Raw genomic sequence first — 25,015 nt, 5'->3', positions numbered from 1 at the left:
GATTATTTAGGGTGGGGGGGGGGGGGGGGCAGCCTCACCCCCGCCTCCCCTCCTCTCTGTGCCTGCTGAAAACAGACAGCTGTTCGTTTTTTGTGGTGAAAGAGCGCCCTCTACTGGCGGTTTATGGACATCTCAGCCGGTTTAACTCTACCAGAAACACAAAGTCACGCGTTCTTCTTTTGTTTGTTTGTTTGTTTGTTTGTTTGTCTTTATTTTTATTAAATTGGACCTTTAACCTAGTCTAAGCAGCTTGGAAAGAAAAGCGTCTGGACTTCTTTAAGTTTCATCCAAGAAGCTTCTTCAGTTCTACGGTCCAATGAGTCCCAGATTTAAGCTCTGTGGGAGTAACTTGGGGGCTTTCATCAAGTCAGCAAAGAGGCACAGAAAAGAAGATCAGACACCAGCGAGGGAGGATCAGAAAGACAAACACAACAACACTGTCATCCCCTATGTAGCCGGTGTATCAGAGAAACTGAGGTGAGTTTTCTCCAAGCACAACATCCCGGTGTACTTCAGACCCAGCAACACGCTCAGACACAAACTGGTTCATCCCAAAGACAAGACTCAGCAGTCCATCTGCATCTTAAGAACAAAGGACACTCTTTCGAGGATGCCAATGTTCACATTTTGGACAGAGAGGACAGATGGTTTGAAAGAGGAGTGAAAGAAGCATCTGTGTCCACTGTGAGCGACCATCTTTGAACAGAGGCGGGGCTTACGACACCAACTCTCTGCCATCTATAATCCAGCTTTGAGATCCTTCCCAGACGCCTTAACGCCCACTCACATCCTGGGACGTCTGATCTCAGGAAATCACATGATAGGGTGGGGCCAGGTTTCACAATGAGCTCACCTGAAACTCTGGCTGATTGTGACCCACACCCAGTTTCACACCTTGGCTCATGTGATTAGAGGATCATCGGAGGTCCTTTGTCCCTCTTGGTGGGACACTCCCACAGGGCTTAAATCTGGGACTCTTCATGATTTGACCCTAGAACTGAAGAAGCTTCTCGGATGAAACTTACAGAAGTCCAGACACTTTTCTTTCCAAGCTCCTTGGACTACGATGACCTGGATGACTGAGAAGCTTCACTGACCTTTAACCTACTGAATCCGTCCAAAACGTTTGAGCCTCAGACTCAATGTATTTGCACATTTTCAACATCAGTTTATTGTGCGAATCTTTGTATTCACATGAAAGAAATCACCAAAATCACCCTCGATAGAACAGTTCAAAACAAACGAGAGTATTCTGCTGACAGCCTCTCATGTAGTCTGCATTGATTTCAAAGAAAATCATTGTCAACTTACAAATAATTATTAAAAAAGAAAAATAAAGACTCTAATATTAAAAACAGGAGGTCTGAGCTCATTTATCTGTCGGCCTTTTGAGGACCTTTTTATCCTGGTGAATCCACGATCAGCAGCCTGCCAGAGGAGACGTCCCTGACTGAATTAGGCAGATACTCCCATCAGCTGTCACACAGAAGCTGCTGTCTCATCTTTTTAAGACACAGGACGTTTGTCATGTTCATAACACTGTATGGATAATATTAAGTGTCTCTACACTTCATTCCCAAGTTAAATAAAAGCTGTGATCAGGGTCCTGCAGACGCATCCAGAAGCTTGTTGTGAGTGTGTGCAGGTTTTATGGATAGTGTGGCAAGTTTTGTGTAAATGTGATACTGGGGAGAGGGAGCCTTGGCCTGGAGAAGAAGTTAGGCCCGTTTTCAAACAGGAGAGGATAATGATCACAGGTTTTAAAGGTCACATTCTTACTTTTACTTGCAGAGAAACAAGGAGAGGAAGGGCTGCTGAGCTGGCAGGCAAGGTCCAGGATGCAGGCAGGTGGAGAGCGGCAAGCAGAGCGAGGAGAAGCAAGCAGAGACCATAGCTGCTCTGGCTGGTTGATGTTCTTTCAAATAGAAAGACTCCACTCAGGTGTCCCAGTGACAAACTGAGGAACACAAAGTGTATGAGTTAACGAGTGTAGTCTCGACTACAATGTTTAAGCGGCCTGATTGTCACCGTGGAGATGGAAACAGTGTGGCGATGGACCGTGGTACCATTATAACCCTGCACGTCAAACGGCATGGTTTCCCCCGGGTGGGAGTGGACGGGAATCCACCAAGAAACTGCATCGGAGGAAAGACCTCGGGTTCAGTCCAACACTTCTGGACATGAGGTCATTCTTCATTGGCCTGATTTCTTACATGAAATCTGATATCAAATGTAAGATTTAGAAGAAAATATGGGATGTGTAAAAGTGTGGGGCTTCTTTAGAAGCTGGTGACTGGAAATATGTCCTTTTAGTCAGAATAAAAACATTTGTAGTTGAAGCTGCAGGGAGCTCAGAGTGTGTGCATCCATGCAAGCAGGTGTGGGAGACTCCTGCATGGAGTCAAAGCAGTGAAGATGATCCACAGTTCAGCCCAGAGAGGTTTTCACGCCGCAGTGCCAGCTTCTCCCTGTAGAGGGCAGTCTTTCCTTTCCAAACAGCTTTTTTTAAACCACCTGTGTTTGGCAGTTTTTGGGAGTCGAGCTTGTGTAAATACACTTGGCTCTGCATCAGAACAGCTGCCTGTAAAATAAATCTAAATGATCTTTGAAAAACCAACAAAATGATTTTTTTATTGTGGTTAGCATCATTGTGATTTAGTTCAGCAAGAAAACGTGGCTGGAGCCCACCTGAGGCCACGGGTGGAGAGGTGGAGTACACCCACCTTTGTTTCTGTGTTTTGCTCTTCATATGTGAGCTGTGAGGTGTAACACACACACACACACACACTCGAGGGCCGCTTCAACACTAGCCGCACACACTCGGTCAGAGCCTGTGTGCTGACTGGGTGGAGGCAGGGACGATCAGTGCGCACTAACTCTGTGTGTTAAGTGTTCCTGTATTTGTGTGATAAACAGGACTTATTCCTCATTTCCTGTCTCATCCTCCGCTCAGGTTTCAGCCTGTTCTTGGCTTTATATAATGTCATAGAGAGGCGATGGCCTTACCACGGTCACCTCAGGCACAGAAGCCTCAAAAGGGGAGGAGCCAAAATAGCTATTTTCAGACAGAAGATGAGCTGAGGGCTACAGCATGGCTTGGATAAGATATTAAAGGATTATTGCCCAATATGAATAATGCAAAGCTGCTCTAGTAGAGCCCAAACTTAGAAAGATATAGCTGGAAAAGAGTTGGAGAGATCCATCAGCTCAGAAAACAAAAGCTGCTGATGAAACGTTACCTGATCGTGTTATCATTCACGATCCAAATATAAAAGACTTCTTTTTAATCAAAATATAAAAGACTTGTTGTGTTATGGAGAGTTAAATAAATGAATCACCGCTCATTCCAAACACTGACACCGAGCGTTTGGTTACTATGGTTACTGTGAGGCTCAATTGTGACCGACAGGAGCTGAATGATAGACGATCTCAGAAAATATGAAATAAGGTCAGATGGAGGAGGGGGCTTCAAGGACAGATGATGACAGGGTAATAAAACTCAGAGACGAAGGACTGATTCCCGTTCAGCTGCGGACTCGAACGTATCGTTGGATTGTGCAGACTTTGATGACATGCAGTCGTTCTGCTGAAAGCCCTTGAAGAAGACATTTATATGAGACAATTTCCAACATCAGTTATGGGTTCAGGAGGTGGCTGCTCATCTCTCGGCCCTGTTTGAAGATTTTATGGTTTGTTGTCACAGGACTAAGTGTGTTGGTGGGTGGGTTCCTGTATCTGTGACCTCCATCAGAGGCTCTGTGGAGCTCGAGCTCTTTATTCTTCCTCTTAGAGCTGCTCTGTAATTCAGACATACAGTAATAACCTGTCAGGTACACAGAAGTATGTAAACAACGCTTTACCACGAGCTGCCACTTCAGCTTTCTGACATCATGAACACAGGAATCATCAGACAATCATTTGTGATGCCAGTGAACATCCTCCAGTTTATCCCCATCTCTGACTCTAATGGGCCCATTATTTCATAAAGATGCTTCATAAAATGATTTAACAAATTAAACTAGTCTCGCCCTATGACAGCTGGGATAGGCTCCAGCGCCCCCCGCGACCCTGAAAAGGATAAGCGGAAGCGAATGGATGGATGGATGGATGGATGGAAATTAAACTAGCGACATTGTGTTCCAGTGGTCAGCCCTGTTGTCTCACAGCATGAAGGGTCTGGGTCTGAATTCGCTGGCTGGGCGGGGCTTCCCCTTGGAATTGGTTTGATATTCTGGTGGTTTTAATAAAGTTTCTCATTTGCTTTCAGACCCTGAAGTTAGTGCGACTGCATGCAGAGCTTCTGGTTATGTGCACGGTTCATCTCTGCACCCGTTTCTCAAATAGAGATAAGTGGAGGAAACTAGCGCTGTCATTACAGCAGCTAAGAAAGAAAACCAGTCCTGTGGGCCGATGTGACAGCGAGAGGCTGCTTTCACCTGCACATTTAGTTTGAGCAGCATTTTAATCTTTTTTGTTTTTAAATAAAAATATTATTTTACTTAATATTCCACTTTGACTGACTCACATTTCACACGGAGCACTGTCTGTCTGGGATTCACTCGGATGTTGATTTGACAAAAAAAACATTTTAAAAGTCATCAGATTTATATTTTGGTCCTTTCTTGATCCTGTTCTGGTGCACTGACCTTAATGTGCACATAACTCCAAACCCACAGGCTTCACACGTGACCATCACGTGTGACACACCTTTTAGATGTGGTTTGTAATGCACACTTTCACGCTCCTTTGAATAATAACAGTATCTAGCACAATGCTTCTTCTACTAGTTGTTGTAAACGTGCTGTTTGCAGGTCTTTAAAGAAGTCAAAAAGTCGTCTTGCAATTTGTCTGCATAACTGAAACATCTCCAGGCAGTTATTTTGAAGCCCTCGTCTAAATAAAAGGTTCAGGAGCCATAACAATCAGTAATGAATGAGACATAAAAAACTGCATTAATTAAAAAACAAAGGAAAAAAAACTTTAAAATTAGGTTTACTTGTTACTTGTGTATCCGAGACGTCACATCTATGAAGCCAGTGTGCCACGCAACCCATGCAGGCGCAGGGAGAACACAGAGGCGCCGTGGATGGATCATCGTGGATGCCAGTCATTTGTTGGAAAAAGTGTTTGCAGTAACTTTACTGAAATTAACAAAACTATTAACGCCATTTACAAAACGTTGCTATAACTGGATTTTACAGCATCCATCCATCCGTTCTCTTCCGCTTATCCTTATGAGGGCTGCGGGGGGGTGGAGCCTATCCCCGCTACCATAGGTCGAGGTGCAGGCTACATCCGGGACAGGTCGACAGTCTGTTGCAAGTAATTATTGTAAATTTATTGTAGAGTTTGTGTATATTTTCTTTACAGTAGGGTCACAGTAAATGTAGCTGGCATTAAATGTCCTGTGAATTCACTGCTAGGGCCCAGAGCAGTAACTCCTCCCGGTTTAATGACCTTATACCGACGCTAGATGGCAGCAGCTGGAGGCAGATGCTGAGTGTAGCAGCTTTGAATATGGAAATCAGCCCCACTAATCTCAGCTCCACACATCACAGAGTGGACTTCAGCAGCACAGTGGAGGAAGTCTGTGCGTCATACGCGAGCCTGAATGAAAACTCTGGCCGGCTTTGGTCACTGGGATCATCTTCACGGTTAGCTTCTCATCTCTTTATTTCTATGAATCAAATGTAAAGGGGGCAGTGTTTAGTCTTCAGCGACTCACTTCCATCCTGACTGGGTGGAACTGCTCTGAACACTAACTGCCTGATTTCCTGCAACAATCAATCCCACTGTTTCTAATTGGACGTGGTAGCGCCCCCTCCTCCTCTTCCTCTGCTCTCCGGTTTATTGTCACTGACATTCGGATTATTCCTCACAGCAGCAGCAGCAGCCCGCTCCTCCTCCTCGTCTCCTTCTCCGTCCGACAATGCGGGCACAAACTAAGGATTTATAATTTCTCCTTCGCTTCCTCCTCGTTTGCACGGTAAGAGAAATCTTTCCTTCCTTCCTCATCTTGTTTCGCTTTGAGCGTTTCTTTAAAATGTTTTCGTGCTGCTGAGCCACGCGCACGCGAGACAGCGCCGGGCTCTCGTGTGGACGCGCAACGCGTGAAGTGGGTTACCGGTGGGAGCTTTGGTGTTGTGCACGGGCTGTTTGACTTTAACTTGCACAGAACTGAGCGGTGTGTGTGTGTGTGTGTGTGTGTGTGTGTGTGTGAGAGAGAGAGAGAGAGAGAGAGAGAGACACTGCTTGCGCGCGCTGGGTGGCTCTTTGGATCCGAGCCGTTTGTTGGGAACGATCAGCGCTGGATCCGCCCCCCCCCCCCCCCCGGTGTTTACTTCACTCACTGGACAGTCCGCGTGTCGCCGTGCACGCCTGCAGAGGTGACGGGGTCGCGCTCATACAGGATTTTTTGCCTGTGATTTGAGTAGAAATGATTGGCCGCTCTTCACAGGAGTAATCTGAGGTGGGCCCCCGGAGGCTCCACTGACCCCACTCTCATATCGACCCCTCTAATAGAAGACACTTACACCAGCACTTACACCCCCACCTACACTCCCACCATCTCCTCCAGAATTTTGGGTGGCATATGGCTGCTTCTGCTCCAAGGCTCACAGATGTTCGGTTGTTACATCAGCAGCCTTGTTTGGAGACAAGACGCTCAAACCACATCCTACCTTCTGCTTCTGTGTGTGTGTGCAGAAGTGTGTGGGTGTTAGTGTCATTATGGGGGCCTGTGGCTCAGTAATTGCTATGGTCTGATCTCGTTGTGTCCTCACTGGAGAGCTATAATCCTCAGCTGAAAGTAAGCTCACGCAGAAAGAGTCAGAGTGATCCGGGATGTATTTCAGTGGGAAATATGCAAATATCCATCTCTACAGGAGGCAGCATCTGTGGGCTCGATCTGTGATTATTCACCTTTTGCAGTGTCTGCTCTCCCGCCTTCACAGGAGGGAGAAGTGATCATGTTTTTCCCCTCAGCACTTTAGAAGCAGGTCACAGTCAAGGTATAAAGCAATAATATTCATTATATTTCTAAAACTGTGGAACAGATTCCCCCAAACAGTCCAGATGGTTAAAAATAAATAAATAAAAGTTACCGTTTGAGAAGCTGCAACATTTTCTCCCTTTTTAAAAAAAAAAAAAAAAAATGTTTTGGGAAACTGCTTCAAATGTTCAGAATCAACAAACCGACAGTCCAAGCAGATTCAAACAGTTTGAGTTACACAGAAATATTAAAAGGAAACACAACAAAGCTCGGCAAAAACTGACCAAGCAGTTTATTAATGCGACGCTCAGTGTTTGCAGACAAACACTGTTGTCCCTGCTCTTGTGACTGAACCCAGTCCACGACCTTCACAAACCCCTGCAGGATAAACTGGGCCCATTAACCATCCCAGTGCTGATTAGCTCTCAAAGACTTGATTAAAAGACAGGATGAAAGCACCTGCTAGCCTAGCAACGATCAGGCTTTTTCAAAGCACGGTGACCTTCACCTTCATACGGGCTGGTTTTTGTTCACTGGGCCTCGGATGAGACTGTTGAGGTGCTGCGGTACGTTTCATTGGTTGGGAAGCCCTCCATAGGAACACCAGCTTGCTTGGCTTTAGATCCTACTTCTGAAAAATGTAGATGGTTTAACTTTTTTATGAGAGATCTCCTAATGTTTTATCCACAGCGCTGACATGTTTGGCTCACCTCTCAGCTGCTGATTTACTGCTCAGTCCGATTCTCTCAGCTACGGCCGTGAGTTGTAGGTAGAAACGATAAGAAGCAGGCTGTGTGCTGTTTCACTGGAATTCGAGTGACTGCCTGATGTATTTATGTTGTATTGTTCAAAATCGAAACAAAGTTACTGTGTCAACATACGCAGTAAGACGCAGGCAATGAGATATTACAGGCAAAATCTATATTCTACAAGCATGTAAAGATATACTTTTCTTTCTGAGACTCTGGCGTTTTCATCCCGCACACGTCTCATCTGTGTTCCTCATATTTGGATTCTCTTTTGTTTCGTTTAGTTTTGAGTTTGTTCGCGGGCGTTCAGAGGCCCATCTGCAGCTCCGGCATTCCCCAAAACCCTGTGGCTTAATTTTCTGATGTAGGATAATAAAAATACTTTTGGGAACTTTTGGACTCCAAGAAAAAAAATTACAAAATGTAAATCTGACTTCAGGTTTCTTTTCTGGAAATTGATGCAAACTAGCAGACTGATCCTGCATCACCTCTGACCCATCAGGCTGTTACAATAACAGACACGTAACAAACATGGGCATGGGTAAAAATATTACATGAATCTAAATATTATTAAGGATTTTTCAGGATAAAACGTTGAATATTGTGACCGATGCTGAGCGCTGACAGCCTGCTGTTGTGGGCTTTTCTCCAGGCCTGCTTCGCAGCGGTTTGCAGCCATTTCTTTGCTGTCAGCAGAAGTAACTGTCTATTTTTGTCTTTACAAATAGCTTTTATTGAGCTCTTTAAAAGCCGCTTTATTGTGCGATGTGACAGCAGCGCAGTGAACTCGTGTCAGTCTGCGGGCCTCACATTTACAGAATACGAGGCCAGTTTCCGGTGAGAACATCAGTCTTCTGCCTGCTTTATCTTCACTGCTGCTTTCTGCTGGATTAGTCGAGGATGTCGAGCGATGCCTTTTCAGTCTGGCGTGGCTGATCGTGGTATCGCACACTCACAGATGGTCCAGAGACGGCTTAAAAAGTTGTCAGATCGGCTCTGATGCGCCGACAAACTAGTGCAGCGCGTCGGACGTAACGAAGGACAACAGCTGGCGGCGCTTTCAGAAATCTGGCTTTGAAATCTCGCGTCATGTGATTGAGTTTGTGTTTTAAATGATACGTGCACAACAAATCAACAAGACACGTGTCTTACGGATACTACAAACGCCTCTATTAGTCCAAAAATCCTTTGATTAGATGTTCATTTTTATGCACAGCACTGTGGGTGTCGCAGCGCGCATTCATTTCAACAAAATTCTGAGATCTTTTTTCTTTTCTTTGGAAAAAAACCAAAAAATCTTTGGATTCAAATTAAACATGTAAGAAAACCACTCAGAGTAAATTATTCCATTTAAATGTTTAAAATTGTTTTCATCATCGACTCTCTAAAGTAACACCAAAGAGGCTTTTTATAAACATCTTTATTTGAATATTTAAATATGAGCATCACTAACGCACCACAGTATTTATTCATCTACAAAGAACGAACGGACCCTTTTAAAATGCATACAAACGCAACTAAACTCTAAATGAGGCAGTAAAATGTGAGACGTTTGCATCGAGATTTTAAATGATCTCAGTCAGGCTCCAGGTGATGACATCACCACCTTGAACGGGAAATGCAGTTTTCCATTGGCTGCTGCTGGCGTGACCGTGGATCAACCGTGAAGCCGAGCTCGGGTGGTTGTGGGGGGGTTCTCCTGCAGATCCCGGGACGCACGTTTTGTTTTTGTGGAACTAACGGTGTGGGGATGTCTGCTTACTGATGGTGACCGTGACGGCTGCGTGGTGACTCTGTGTCGAGCTTACGTGCTCTCTGTGCCTGAACTCGTGAATATGTTGTTATTATTATTATTATTTTTTTTTTTTAAAGTTGTTGGTTTGTTTTTTTTTAATTTAACCAAAATAATCCCAACATGAGCCCAGAGAATGGGAGGACTTTGAGCTCTGGAGAAACGAAGCAGACCTGCTGGTTGTTGGCGTGTTGCGTTGGAAGCTTTGCAACTGTGAAATGTTCAAAACCCTGATGCATCATGAAAAAACCAGAGATGAGGATCCACCATCAGCCACACAACGATGATTCTCCATGATTTATTTATTATCTTTGGCCCTGAAACTTGGTCCCGTGAGCCTCTCGGCTGTGGACGTGACCGGGTCAGATCTTTGCAGCTCCTCCCTCTGTAGCCTGTGGTGATGTCACCCTGTGCTTTGTGATCAATCAACGATTTCTTGTAAACATACTGAACTCTTTATCAGAATTTTAACTATTTATGAACATGCTGCACATTTATTCATGTGCATCATCACGAAACGACAATAATTCATTGAAAGGACACAGAAAATAAATAAATATCGATAAATTAATACTAAATGATTTTCTTTTCATGTTTATCTAGAAGCTTTAAATTTTACAAAACCTAAAAACACAGAAAAATGAACGTTTTGGACGTTAGCTGTGTGACGTAAACACAACCGAAATGTGGGCCAGAATTGAATTTTACTCTCAGTCTGAACACAATTCAGTTTTATTGATACATCACAACAACATATATTTTATATCCAGTCGTTCAGTCTGACGTCACTAGCCGTGTCTGGGTCTAAACTCCGCTGCAGGTCCATATATCAAACGATCACTATGGCATTACTGAGAGTTGAAAAACTGTCTAAAGTCTTTCATCTTTAATAAAATGATCAGCGTTCTGCTCTACCAGGTGTAACAATTGAGTTTAACATCCAGGCATCCATGAAAACGGAATTTATGACATTTAACGGAGTTAGAAGTTAGCAGGGAGTTAGCTCGCTAGCTTCTATCTAAATACAATATAGCATGTCCTGACTGCGGGGTTTTGGAAACAAATTCAAACGTACAGCTCTGTTATCACTTCCAACATAAATGAAGACAAAGCTAAACAGCAGTGACGTTTGTAGGGTTACTGAAGTTGGGCTAGCTGGTATATAATGATGTGCTACGTGACCGCTAGCGACACAGCTATGTTAGCATAATATAAACAAGCTAACTTTTTTTCCACTGGATAAAAGTTAAGGTGAGTGTTCTCGGTGGTCAGGAACAAATGTAATCGCATGGCAGGATGCTGTAAAAGGACCAAACTTCAGCCAGAGAACAACAACAAACAGTGAAATGTGGATTATTAAATATTAGGTCTCTCTCCTCCAAGTCTCTGTTAGTACACGACTTAATAATTGATCAACAAATTGATTTACTCTGCCTTACAGAAACCTGGTTGCAGCAGGATGATTATGTTAGTTTAAATGAATCAACACCCCCGAGTCATTCTAACTAGGGCTGAACGATATATCGCATTTGCGATAATATCGCGACATGATCAAGTGCAATTTTCTAACCGCAAAGGCTGCGATTATACTCTGGACATGTCCAAATTCATGGGCTGCATCCTCCTGAGGCCGCATTTGTAGACCGATTACGTCACAGCGACGCGCCGAAGGCTGTCCAAATTACTACCATATCCCAGAATTCATAGCGTGGCCCAGCCAAACTCCAGTTTCCAACAATGGCGGCCGCTACTAAGTTTTAAAATTACTCATACTAATCTTTCTGGGTCACAAAATAAACTTTTAACATATTTTCAGGCGAGAAAGTAGTTGTGTAAACATCAAATATCTGCTCGGTTTATCAAGATATCCCATATTTGCAAAAGTGCTTCGACGTTTTCAGAGGCGTCTGCTACCCACCAGCTCGACAGCTAGCCGGGAGCTCGAGGGTTACTGATGCGGCCGAGAACGGCACAACTCCCGGCACATCATTTTCAGATCACCGCGGAGTTTCGCTGCTCGGGTTAAACGTAATATATAAGTCACTTAGACAACCTAAAAATGTTATTGTTGGGCTTTTTTCAGTGTTTTGTTTGTTCGTGAGTAAATCGGTTTGGCTGAGATTAAAGTTATTAGATTAGATAAAATAAAACTTTATTAATCCCCCGGGTGGGTTCCTCCTTGGTTTTCACACAGCTGACTAAACGTCAAACAGAAAACTTATTAAACAGAAGTATGAGACAGTCGAGAATTTACGCCAGTGTCTGGTTATATTTTAGATAGCAAGAAGCAGACGGCCGAGTTTATTAAACTCCACCGAGACAGCGGTGACGCTAATCAGAACTAGACCGTCCAATTTCACGCCTTTAAACTTTAAAGGCGTGTTTGTGTGTGTGTTTATACAATTGCTATTATGTTTGCACTTTATGTGTAATGTTACTGACTGCAGAGATCAGTAAGATGTGTGTATTTTTTATTTATTAGTTTTATTTATTTAATATTATTTTTTAATTGAATGACTGTCTAGTAGTTCACAGATGTCGAAAAACTGAGTGTGGTAAAGCCACTGATTTTGTTTATGTATATTTCTGCAATCTGCACATTGTACTGACTTTCATTTTAATGTTTACACCAGGGTTCCTTGTCAGCACTTTATGCTCAGATGTTTGTAAGCTAAAAATAAACTATTGTGTATGTTCAAATATACTGTTGTGATTGAAGAAGTTAAATAAAAATGTCAGTCATCAATTCATGCATCACCTCATGTCATCATAACAGAGGTCTGTCTTCCAGGAAAGAACAGTTTAAAATTAATGTAATATAGTATTGGCCATACTATATGATGTATTGCTTGTCTTTGTTTAATAATACAGAAGACAAAGACCTTAAAAAATAATCGCATATCGCATCGCAATCGCAATATTGGGGCAAAAAATCGCAATTAGATTATTTTCCATAATCGTTCAGCCCTAATTCTAACTACCAGAAACCTCGAAGCACAGGCCGAGGGGGCGGTGTGGCAGCAATTTTTCACACCAGCCTATTAATTAATGAAAGACCAAGACAGACTTTTAATTCATTTGAAAGCCTGATGCTTAGCCTCGTCCACCCCAGCTGTGAAACTCAGAAACCAGTCTTACTTGTTATCATCTATCGTCCACCTGGGCCTTACACAGAGTTTCTGTCTGATTTCTCAGACTTTATATCTAATTTAGTTCTGAGCTCAGATAAAATAATTATTGTGGGTGATTTTAACATCCATGTAGATGCTAAAAATGACAGCCTCAACATGGCATTTAATCTGTTATTAGACTCAATTGGTTTCTCTCAAAATGTAAAAGAACCCACCCACCACTTTAATCACACTCTAGATCTTGTTTTAACATATGGCATAGAAACTGAACATTTAACAGTGTTTCCTGAAAACCCTCTCCTGTCTGATCATTTCCTGATAACATTTACATTTACAATAATTGATTACACAGCGGTGGAGAGTAGACTTTATCAAAGTAGACGTCTTTCTGAAAGCGCTGTAAGTTTAAGAATATAATCCACCCACTGTTATCATCTTCAATGCCCTGTACCAACACAGAGCAAAGCAGCTATCTGAACGCTACTCCAACAGAGGTCGATTATCTTGTTAATAATTTCACCTCCTCACTACGTACGACTCTGGATACTGTAGCTCCTGTGAAAACTAAGGTCTCTAATCAGAAGTACCTGACTCCGTGGTATAATTCTCAAACACGTAGCCTAAAGCAGATGACTCGTAATCTGGAGAGGAAATGGCGTGTCACAAATTTAGAGGATCATCATTTAGCCTGGAGAAAAAGTTTGCTGCTTTATAAGAAAGCCCTCCGCAAAGCCAGAACATCTTACTATTCATCACTGATTGAAGAAAATAAGAACAACCACAGGTTTCTCTTCAGCACTGTAGCCAGGCTGACAAAAAGTCAGAGCTCTTCTGAGCCAACAATCCCTTTAACGTTAACTAGTAATGACTTCATGAACTTCTTCACAAATAAAATTTTTATCATTAGAGAAAAAATTACCAGTAATCATCCCACAGATGTAATATTATCTACAGCTACTCTTAGTACCATTGATGTTAAGTTAGACTCTTTTTCTCCAATTGATCTTTCTGAGTTAACTTCAATAATTACTTCCTCCAAACCTTCAACGTGTCTTTTAGACCCCATTCCTACAAAACTGCTCAAAGAAGTCCTGCCATTAATTAATGCTTCGATCTTAAATATGATCAACCTATCTCTAATAATCAGCTATGTACCACAGGCCTTCAAGCTGGCTGTAGTTAAACCTTTACTCAAAAAGCATCTCTAGACCCAGCAGTCTTAGCTAATTATAGGCCAATCTCCAACCTTCCTTTATATCAAACATCCTTGAAAGAGTAGTTGTCAAACAGCTAACAGATCATCTGCAGAGGCTTATTTGAAGAGTTTCAGTCAGGTTTCAGAGCTCAGCACAGCACAGAAACAGCTTTAGTGAAGGTTACAAATGATCTTCTTATGGCCTCTGACAGTGGACTCATCTCTGTGCTTGTCCTGCTAGACCTCAGTGCAGCGTTCGATACTGTCGACCATAATATCCTATTAGAGCGATTAGAACATGCTGTAGGTATTACAGGTACTGCACTGCAGTGGTTTGTATCATATCTATCTAATAGACTCCAGTTTGTGCATGTAAATGGAGAGTCCTCTTCACACACTGAGGTTAATTATGGAGTTCCACAGGGTTCAGTGCTAGGACCAATTCTGTTTACATTATACATGCTTCCCTTAGGCAGCATCATTAGAAGACATAGCATACATTTTCACTGTTATGCCGATGACACCCAGCTCTATCTGTCCATGAAGCCAGATAGCACACACCAATTAGTTAGACTGCAGGAATGTCTTAAAGACATAAAGACCTGGATGGCCGCTAACTTTCTGCTTCTTAATTCAGATCAAACTGAGGTTATTGTACTCGGCCCTGACAATCTTAGAAATATGGTATCTAACCAGATTCTTCCTCTGGATGGCATTACCTTGGCCTCCAGTAACGCTGTGAGGAACCTTGGAGTCATTTTTGACCAGGACATGTCCTTCAACGCACATATTAAACAAATATGTAAGACTGCTTTCTTCCATTTGCGCAACATCTCTAAAGTTAGAAACATCCTGTCTCAGAGTGACGCTGAAAAACTAGTTCATGCATTTATTACTTCCAGGCTGGACGACTGTAATTCATTATTATCAGGATGTCCAAAAAACTCCCTGAAAAGCCTTCAGCTGATCCAAAATGCTGCAGCAAGAGTCCTGACAGGGACTAGAAAGAGAGAGCAGATTTCTCCTGTTTTGGCTTCCCTTCATTGGCTTCCTGTTAAATCCAGAATTGAATTCAAAATCCTGCTCCTCACATACAAGGTCTTAAATAATCAGGCCCCATCTTATCTTAATGACCTTGTAGTACCATATCACCCTATTAGAGCTCTTCGCTCTCGCTCTGCAGGCCTACTTGTTGTTCCTAGAGTATTTAAAAGTAGAATGGGAGGCAGAGCCTTCAGTTTTCAGGCCCCTCTTCTGTGGAACCAGCTTCCAGTTTGGATTCAGGAGACAGACACTATCTCTACTTTCAAGATTAGGCTTCAAACTTTCCTTTTTGCTAAAGCATATAGTTAGGGCTGGACCAGGTGACCCTGAATCCTCCCTTAGTTATGCTGCAATAGACTTAGGCTGCCGGGGATTCCCATGATGCATTGAGTTTTTCCTTTCCGGTCACCTTTCTCGCTCACTATGTATTAACAGACCTCTCTGCATTGAATCATATCTGTTATTAACCTCTGTCTCTCTTCCACAGCATGTCTTTTATCCTGTCTTCCTTCTCTCACCCCAACTGGTCGCAGCAGATGGCCGCCCCTCCCTGAGCCTGGTTCTGCCGGAGGTTTCTTCCTGTTAAAAGGGAGTTTTTCCTTCCCACTGTCGCCAAAGTGCTGCTCATAGGGGGTCATATGATTGTTGGGTTTTTCTCTGTATCTATGAAGCGCCTTGAGGCGACTTTTGTTGTGATTTGGCACTATATAAATAAAATTGAATTAAATTGAATTGAACTGAGATAATCCATCCACAATACGAGGTTAGTCGTTCATATACTGCTGCATGGGCTGGGCTGTAGTTACATCCTAAGGTTTTAAAAACTGAGCTTAAATAAATGATTAGTGGTAATAAAAGCCGAGGGAGGTCAACAGTGATCACTGACTGTTTTAGGAGCTTTTTGAGATTAAATAGAAGAAAATACAAAACATTAAACATGTTAACAACACAAAAGCCATATTAAACGCAGACTACTTTAGACCCGCAAGTAGGATTCGTCACGTCATCACTTAACGACCGGATTGTAAGGTTAACCCTGCAATAACACATACAGAGAAAAACCCAACAATCATATGACCCCCTATGATCAAGCACTTTGGTGACAGTGGGAAGGAAAAACTCCCTTTTAACAGGAAGAAACCTCTGGCAAAACCAGGCTCAGCGAGGGGCGGGGCCATCTGCTGTGATTGGTTGGGGTGAGAGAAGGAAGACAGGATAAAGACATGCTGTGGAAGAGAGACAGAGATTAATAACATATATGATTCAATGCAGAGAGGTCTATTAACACATAGTGAGTGAAGAAGAAACACCCAGTGCATCATGGGAATCCCTCAGCAGCCTCGTCTCCGAAAACGTCGGAGTGCTTTTGAAAATATGCGGTGTCTTGATAAACTGAGCAGATATTTGAGGTTTACACAGCTACATTCTCGCCTAAAATGTGTGTTAAAAGTTTATTTTGTGACCCAGAAAGATTAATAAGAGTAATATTAAAACTAACTAGCTGCCGCCATTGTTGGAAACTGAGCTGTGCTGAGCTATGAATTCTGGGACACAGCTTCTTCTTCTACGGGGTTTAACAGCTGGCATCCTTGTACATGCAGTGCTGCCATCTTCTGTTTCAGTCCGTTATTACACTCTTAAATCCTGCTACTTATTCCTGCGTCTTTTGGGATCTTACAAAGCTTCAAACGACACGTCGACGCTTTTGATAGTCGACGTAATCGTGACTAGTCAACTAATCGTGGCAGCCCTACTGTTAACACATAGTGAGTGAAGAAGAAACACCCAGTGCATCATGGGAACCCCCGGCAGCCTACACCTATAGGGCTTTGGAGCGTGATGTCAGCATAACTGAGGGAGGATTCAGGGTCACCTGATCCAGCCCTACCTGTACACTCTGTAAGAACACCGAGCCACCTGCGTGTGTTAGCATTAATCGACGCTGGATGCTAAACCTATTTTTGTGTTCACCTCTAATGTGAGGGAGAGCTTACATGGCGTTGTTGGAAACCAACCAGCTGGATGAGGATGAGTGTAGCTGATAGTTGGAATACTTTAAGAATTTCCCATGAAGTCCAACAATCTCTCACATTTAGTTTTCCTGGTCCCTGCATAGCGGCGCCGCTGACCCAGCTGCCCTCAATCGGAGTCGGCGAGCTAGTCGTTCATCTCTGGTTGGTGGTGTCAGGAGAATCTCAGCTGATGGGTTTTCAGGATTCACACAAAGCGAGCTGGAATATTTTTAACTCTTGCCAAAGCAGCTTTGCCTCTGATCGTGTCACCTCATATGAATTAGTGTCAGCTCATCTCATTTCTTAGACTCGGCGTGTAATGCAGCACTGCAATGCCGTCAGAGTCCAAGTGTTCAGTCATGTCTGTACGACCGTCAGTTCAGAACTCAGCAGAGAACGAGTGAAGAGCAAAGCTGGAGCCGGAGAATGTGGCTTATTGTTTTAAAACAAAACTAATTATGAGGAGCCTCGTAATAACTTGATGATGTTTAGCGTTAAGCTGCAGCTTTTAGCCGAACGTGACAGAAGATGCAGTTTGACAGATTTCGTCTGGCTGTTCTTCCCGTCTGTACAGCGCACTCGAGTTAAAGCGGCCTCGCTCTCGGTGCACGGCGTGCTCCCACTCAGTCACTCAGTCAGCCAAACACTGCCGGCTGCATATCAACCAGCCACATCAAATGGCCCAGTGATGCTGCCGCTCCGACCTCGCTGAGCTTTAAAAGGAGTTTAATCTGGACTCTGCTGTAGATGGGTGAGCGTCGCCTGTGTGCGCGTCCCAGGGAGCGCGCTCGGAGCGAGAGGGGTGGAGATTTTAGGAAGCATACTTGCATTTCAAAGTAATGGGCTATTTATAGGGCAGACAAACAGAGTGAGAGAGAGCGAGGGGGGGGCAAAGCGTCCACTGCCTGTGGCCTGTTGTTGTTAGCATCGAGGAATGCACCAGTAGCTGTTGTGATGAGGATGGTGTGTAAGGGTTGCAGCCACAGCGTGTATGTTTTAGTCGCAGTGATTAGACTGTGCGGACACAGTCACAGACATGCACGTTTCTGGGGATCATGCTAATTTATGCTGTTGCGATGGAGTTGAAAGGTGACGGCGAGCTCTCGGGCCTAAAGCTGGCTGATGCAGCGTGTCTGTTTGTGTATTTCTAATTGCAGAGAGTTGATTTCATGTGCGTTTGTTACCTCGCTGCGTGCGTGGAACCAATCGGAGAGAAGACTCTGTGATCATCAAAGGTGCAGATATGGATCGTGCAGGGCAGCCGTGGCCCGAGGCTGACCACGTGGCTTCTGGGATGCGTAAACAAATTAACCCGGCCTGCTTTGTGTGCGAACACGTGAACGAACAGGGAGGTAGTTGAATCGCTGGATGTGCGAGTGCGTAAAATGTCAGGGCCGCTCGCTGTTTTCCATGAAATCCACGGCCCGGGAGAATCCACGGGAAACACTGATCGCTTAATTTTTTTCTGATTAAATCCACAAAAGTCCTGAGGGGGAAAGAGAGCTCTGAGACGACAGACGACGAGGGCAGCAAACGCTCGAGCTGCGTGTGCTGTAACGAGATGTTCCCTCCGCAGCACACGCATGTCGGCACCGTGTGTGTCAGAGGAGCTGCTGCTGAGTGAATCCAACCTCTGAATTCAGTCACAGTAACAGGACTGAGCGTGAGGTGGACTCTGAGGGGACAGTGAGGTTAGCAGGTTACATCCAGAATAACTGAGGAACTGTGTGAAATTAAACAGATGAACCAGAAAAAGGGAAAAAGCATGTTGAGATTCTCAAGAAAAAAGATTTTCTGAATCCACGTTTCTTGGAGGACTTTGGTGTGGTCTCCGACTCTGCATACACCCAAGAGGCAGCATCGCCGCACCGCCCTGCAGCTCACTGCGATATGCTGGTCTCTCTCATCCTGCCCCCCTCTCCCAGTCACTGTATATGGACCGATGGGTAAGAGTAGCAGTGATGAGTGCACTGTTTGCAGTTTAAGAAGACTCTGCGTGGACTGCTCGGCTTGGAAAAGTGTGCTTTTTCTTTTTTAAGCATCTGGTAAATAATGGAAAATGTTGACCCGCCTCGGGGCGTACTCTTTCCATTCCACTGAAAGGTGAAGAGGATAAGATCTCTACGCTCGTTGATACTCAACATTCGGACACGTTGCTTTGACACACAGCACCTACCAGGTTAATCTGCTGAGGAGCAGCTCACAGAACACGACTGAGAGCCCGCGTCGACTCGGCCAATCCAGCCGCCCGTCTGAAACGCAACGAGCCCGACCGTCACAACCACGGTGAGACTCACAGGAATCAAAGGAGCCACTGCTAAAGTCCTGTGTTTGTGTCCCAGTGGGTGAGAGCGGTCTGGGGGGGTCACCAAAAGCATATCTGCAGTGTTGGACATCAGGCTGAAAGATAGAGGGATTCCTTTCATTAACATCTCACCCTGCAGATGTCTTTCACTCCAATATTTTCTTTTTCACTTTGAAAAGATGTCCGGAGCTTTGTGCTCAGACATCTTCTTTTAAAGTCTCTTAAGACCTGCCGTGGACCACCTGTGTAATATTAAACAGCAGAAAGACAAAGTTTGAGTCTCTCTGGTGGATTTAGTGACGCATTCAAGAACCGAAGAATCAGATATTTCTTTCAGGACTAAAGTTTGTGTCTCGCTCTAACAGAAGGAGAATGTTGTCGTGTGCATTGACAGCTCGATATGAAACCTTGTTGTACTGAAACATGTTGTTCTCGTGCGTCACTTTTCACACACAAACCTTTTTATTTGCATTTCCTCATTTTATGGATTCTTTTAGTTTTCATGAAGCTGAGGTGACTCGATTGTCACATTTTTCTTATGACTTCTTCACGTGCAGAAATGTGCGTTTGAGGCCGTTACCTGCTGCGAGTGTCATAAACGTACAGAAACAAAGAGCGGAGCTGAACTTGGAGGCTCTGTGTCGGAGCTTTTAATGACGTTGCTTGCACTGCAGGGGTTTCTTGAGGAAACGCTTTATCGTTTTTATCTCGACTCCACTTAAAGAAATTCATCTTTCAGAAGCGTGACGCTGTAGGATCTTGTGGGGTAAACACACTCGCATCGATTTGTTTCTTTTTTTCCCAACACAAAGCTTCCTTGGATGAGCAAAGCTCCGTGTTTGGGTGCTTTAAACTTTATTTTACCATCCAAGTATTTCCAGGCTTTTATCTGGAATCCAGGACATGAGCTTTGATGTCGATGCCCACCAAGTCTCCTGTGTATCGTCTGTGCTGCAAACTTTAGTGGCCTTCTACCTCAGAAAAGCCCCCAAAATTGTGCTCTCTTCTTTAACCTAACCTGTTTTTAAAGGGTGAGCATTGGCTTTGCTCTGTTCTTTGCTTTCTTTCACACAGGTGGAGGTGGCAGCAGAGGTGTGTGAGGGTTTCAGATGTAGCTTTATTGCAGGAGGGTTCGTCTCCCTGGTTGAAGAACAGAAATTTGATAATGTTCACGCACAACCTGCATCACAAAAAGTGTAACGCAGCATATTCGTGAATTCAGACACAAACATTATGAAGTAGAACAAGGAGTCAGAAATAGATCAGACAGCTTCAGACTGAGGTTCTGGGCTCTGCAGCAGGAGTCTGACAGCAGCGGGTGTCGTGGGATAAAACGGCTGCTTTCTTTCTTGTTTCTCATCATCACGGGCCAGACACAGTCACTATTCTGACATCTTTGCCGGAGCTGCATTGCAGTAAATAAAGGTGAACGTTGGAGAAGTAAAGGGGAGATTTGTTGGTTTTTGAAAGCACAGCTCTGTCACAGAGTGACTCACAGAAATAAGAGGTGTCAGTAAAAGCTGTGGGCATCTGAAGAGAAAATGCACAATAAACTCATTACATTTGGATGATCTCATATTCAAGGTCATCTTCTCGGGCGTGTTCAGACAGGTCGTACACTGTGTGCTCTGTGGCTTCAAACTTGCTTAAAGGGCAGCTGTGGACTTCTCCTACAAAGCCACCCACCCGTGTGGAGGATCACGGCTGGTGATGAGTTTCCACACCTGAAGGTTTGTTCACCAGAATTTGTATAGCGCTTTACTAGTCCCTAAGGAAAGCACTTTAGGGTAGCCACAGCCACCCTGGGGCGGAGGCGAGGCTGCCGGACACGGGCGCCACCTGGCCCTCTGACCACCACCAGTAGGCAACGGGTCGTTGCCCAAGCACACAACGACCGAGACTGTCGGAGCCGAGGCTCGAACCGGCAACCTTCCGATTACAAGACGAACTCCCAACTCTTGAGCCACGATCGCCCCACAGAAGGGACAGAAGGGTTTGACGTGCTGGAGGAAATCTAACATGCAAACAGAGGAACAAGTGCAGGGAAGCACAACAGTGTCGTCTTTGTACTGCCAGCTTTACTTTCTCCCTTTAGTAGCTTTGCATTCTTGATTGGTGTGTGCGTGTGTGTGTGTGTGTGTGTGTGTGTGTGTGTGTGTGTGTGCGTGTGTGTGTGTGTGTGTGTGCGTGTGTGTGTGTGTGTGTGTGTGTGTGTGTGTGTGTGGTATATAAATATACTAAAATACTCTTTTCTGGCATCGTTGTTTTATACTCAATTGTATATAGCATTTGTGCTCTGATTTTATTTGATTGTATAAAGTATTTTATTTTGTTCTATTGTGTACAGTTGTGTACATTATCTATTGATATCTTATTCCAGTGTTTTTCTAATTTTCCATGTAACTTCGAACTGTCCACTGCTGTAACAAAACAAATTTCCCACGCGTGGGACTAATAAAGCTTATCTTATGTTATGTCATCTTATCTTAAGCCAAGCTTTCCATCTTTCGTGTGTTTTTACTCAGTCACACCAGCCCTCTGCATGTCCTCCTTCACTACACCCATGAATCTTCTCTGAGCTCTTCTCCTCCTGCCTGGCAGCTCCATCTTCATCATCCTTTGTCCATCACATCCACCCTCCCTCCTCTGCACATGTCCAAACCCTCTCAGCCTCTCCTCTCTGTCCCTCTGATGGACTCATTTCTGATCCAAGCTGCTCAGTGAACATCTGAACATCTTCAGCTCGGCCTCCACCCTCTCCCAGCCACCACAGCAGCTCTCACCACCATCTTTAAACCTTGCTGCTCTCCTTCTGTCCCAAACCACCCCTGACACTCGTCTCCACCCGCTCCACCCTGCCTGCACTCCCTTCTTCACATATTTTCTTGACCGTGGGTATTTAAACTAATCAATCTTCATTAAATCTACTCCTTGCATGACTCATTCAAACACATATATTCTGTCTTGTATCTACCAACTTTCTTTCCTCTTCTCTACAGTCCACACCTCCCAGGTCCCTCACAGACTTCTCCCTCATAAAGCACATTTTAGATTTCTACTAATGGCTCTGAAGAAGTCAGCTGTGGTGAAATCGGTGCAGAGAAGAAGTCGATTGATTTCAGTCGGGTGTGGTCTCTCCGGTCTATCCTGTTCATCTTTTGTTTCCGCCCAGAAAACTGACAGAAAACGCTTGAAAATGTATTTAGTAACAGGGAAGCAGCTTTTACAGTTTTGTGTTTGGTGTTTTCATCCGACTACGCCCCCCTCCACCACACTTCTTCCAGATTTGATTGCTCCACCTTCTCTGGGGTGAAAATTGGGACTTTGCTGTCCAGTTTGAGGTTGCAGTAAACTGAGTATGAAGCAGGTTTTGGACTTGCTGTGTCATAAAACCTCCTGATTAGTCAGTAATAATAACGCACAAGCCATCCTTGAAAAGCACAGATAGCAGTTTCTCTATTCTCAGATGCATTTTGGGAAATGTAGGCTGTACGGTGAGCCCTAACTGGCAGCAAGAACAAAGTGTCAGAACGGCGCACATCACAGTGACTAGCATGCACAGTGACACCGAACATGATGCGGTTATAACAGCATAATAGCATTATTGTGCAGTAATGTAACACTGGCCGAAGTGTGGAACACGATGTCACACATGGAAACAATCACAGCTCTGCTCCGAGCGCTGCGTCGTGTTGCTGCTACAATACGTCGCATTATTCCAACTTCCAGGCAGACCTGCAGCTAACATCCAGCCCTCTGCTGAAGAATGGGCGCCTTGTTCACATCAGCAGAGCGCCAGGACAACAAAATATTTTCCACAGATGCCCTCTTACATAAGCTGTCCCTCCTTTTTATTCTTCTTCTTCCTTCTCTTCCTCACAGAAATCGAGGTCAGCGTTAATTGAAATTCAGACACCTATTAATTAGTGAGTAGACTTCTTTCTCCCGCTGTCTCCTTTCCAGCCCTCGTCTTTGTCTCGCCGTTTCATAACCGCTCCTCTCTGTTCTTTTTCTTTTCTACCTCCTCACTCCTACTCTAGCTGCTCTCATTCCCTCACTTTCAGGCCTCTCTTGATGATTGCCACTTTCGTTCGGCTCCTCAGATCAAGCCGTTTCGGTTGACGTCTGTGCACGCAGCTTTGAACAGCCGCTCTCTTCGGGGAGTTTCGCGAGTCGCTCTCCTCTGGGATGATGCTGGCTGCGGATTAATCGGCATCCAGTCCAAATCGCTTTCTCAAGCTGCGATCCACTGGTTATTTATGAGACAGCCAGTCAGCTTGTTGTCAAGCAATTTGTTAATTAAAGGAACTCTGGTGGACTGAGAGATTAAAGTCAAGTGACGGGAAATATTGCCGGTGGAAGTGATTATTCTGCTGACTGAGCCGCTGACCTGCAACCATTTCTCATTCCTGTTTAGTGCTCAGGCTTTGCAGAAGGGATTTTAAAGTCAAAATCATCGATTGTTGATCTTGATTTAAGCTTTGATATGTTTTTACTAGTGAACCTGATAACAGTCACCGTGCTGCCGTCTGACTGCTCTGTGCAGAAGTGTGGTTTTCGTGTTAGATATTAAACCATCCTTCCTGCAGGCTGCTGTTCAGCAGGTTTGTTTCTGAGGATGATTGAACAGTTTGCTCTTCAGTTTTTACCTCAGGACAGATTAGGACAGCAGGTTGTTCTGGTCTTAATGACCAATCAGCTTTGCCTTTCATGGCCATGAAGACCAAACATTCGATTTTAATACATCAGTCAGTTTTGATTGTAACCTGCCCATTTTCCCCTTCCAGCGGCAGACAGCACGGGTGGTTTGCTTGGATGGCAGACGGCTGCATGGGTGTGTATTGTGCTTCACTGTCTTGTCAGTACAGACGTGAGAAACTGGAACAATTTCTGCATTTCAGAGTGAAGCGAAGGTCACTATGTGTCAGAACGTTAGCTTCAACGGTCTGAAATATCACCCAGCTCGATGATGAGGTGAAAGAGTGAGGCGATGTTCACAGTTGTGGTTGTGGTAGTAAACCATTAGGGGTGCAACGATACTCGTATCGATATTGAACCGTTCGATACAGTGCTTTCGGTTCGGTACGCATATGTATCGAACAATACAAAATTTTAAATTTATTTTATCAACTTTCCTTCTGACGATGCTGTCTGTGTTGAGCGCTCAGTGGGTCTGCACTCGACAGTGCAGCCTAGGCGGAGTAGTCGAACTCAGATTCACTGAGTGCAGTGCAAGCTAGCGAGACAGAAGCTAAGCTCGTTGCAACATGGCAAATTGAACCTCCCCCACCCTCATTCAGATCTGGCCTTTGGAACTATTTTGGTCTTCATGTGACGTATGACCCTGAAGGTAAGCGCGTCATGGACTAAAGTAAAACAGTATGTCGGATGTGCCACACAATGCTCAATTACATGGGTGGGAGCTAGTGCGTTAGCGCAGTTAGCTCGTTAACGTGTTGGCCGTCCAGCCCCACGCACGGGGCGATCGGCGGTAGCTCGTTAACGGAGATTTGCCGTGTTGTGGCGTTAACGTCATTTCAGATTAACGCTGACAGCACTAGTGGGAACACAACGAATATGACTGCACATTTACACCGACATCATCCTAGTGCAAAGACAAGTGGAAGCAGACAAAAACAACAAGCAAGCATGCTACAAACTTTACCCGAGTCATTTAGACAGCCGTTAGCACAGGATTCTCCTTATGGGACCTGATATGTTTAATATGCTGCTGAGAATATAGCCCAGAAGAAGCGCCTCTACCTGCTGTGTTCCAGCTACATGCTAACCAAGCAT

General features: G+C 44.4%; 1 protein-coding gene across 4 annotated transcripts in view; it reads left to right on the top strand.

Moving 5' to 3' along the window:
* Positions 1 to 5,570: 5,570 nt before the first annotated feature.
* pcbp4 (poly(rC) binding protein 4) overlaps positions 5,571 to 25,015 on the top strand; it is a 195,710-nt gene continuing 176,265 nt past the window's right edge. For 3 of the 4 annotated variants that reach the window (XM_076884386.1, XM_076884381.1, XM_076884384.1), the window contains exon 1: positions 5,662 to 5,986. The gene's annotated coding sequence lies outside the window, so the exon portion shown is untranslated. The other variant, XM_076884382.1, reaches the window with a different exon arrangement.

The sequence above is a fragment of the Maylandia zebra genome, linkage group LG5 (assembly GCF_041146795.1).
Source record: "Maylandia zebra isolate NMK-2024a linkage group LG5, Mzebra_GT3a, whole genome shotgun sequence".
Classification (NCBI taxonomy): Eukaryota; Metazoa; Chordata; class Actinopteri; order Cichliformes; family Cichlidae; genus Maylandia; species Maylandia zebra.
Note: the sequence above shows the minus strand (reverse complement) of the source record. Positions and strands in the feature narration are given on the sequence as shown.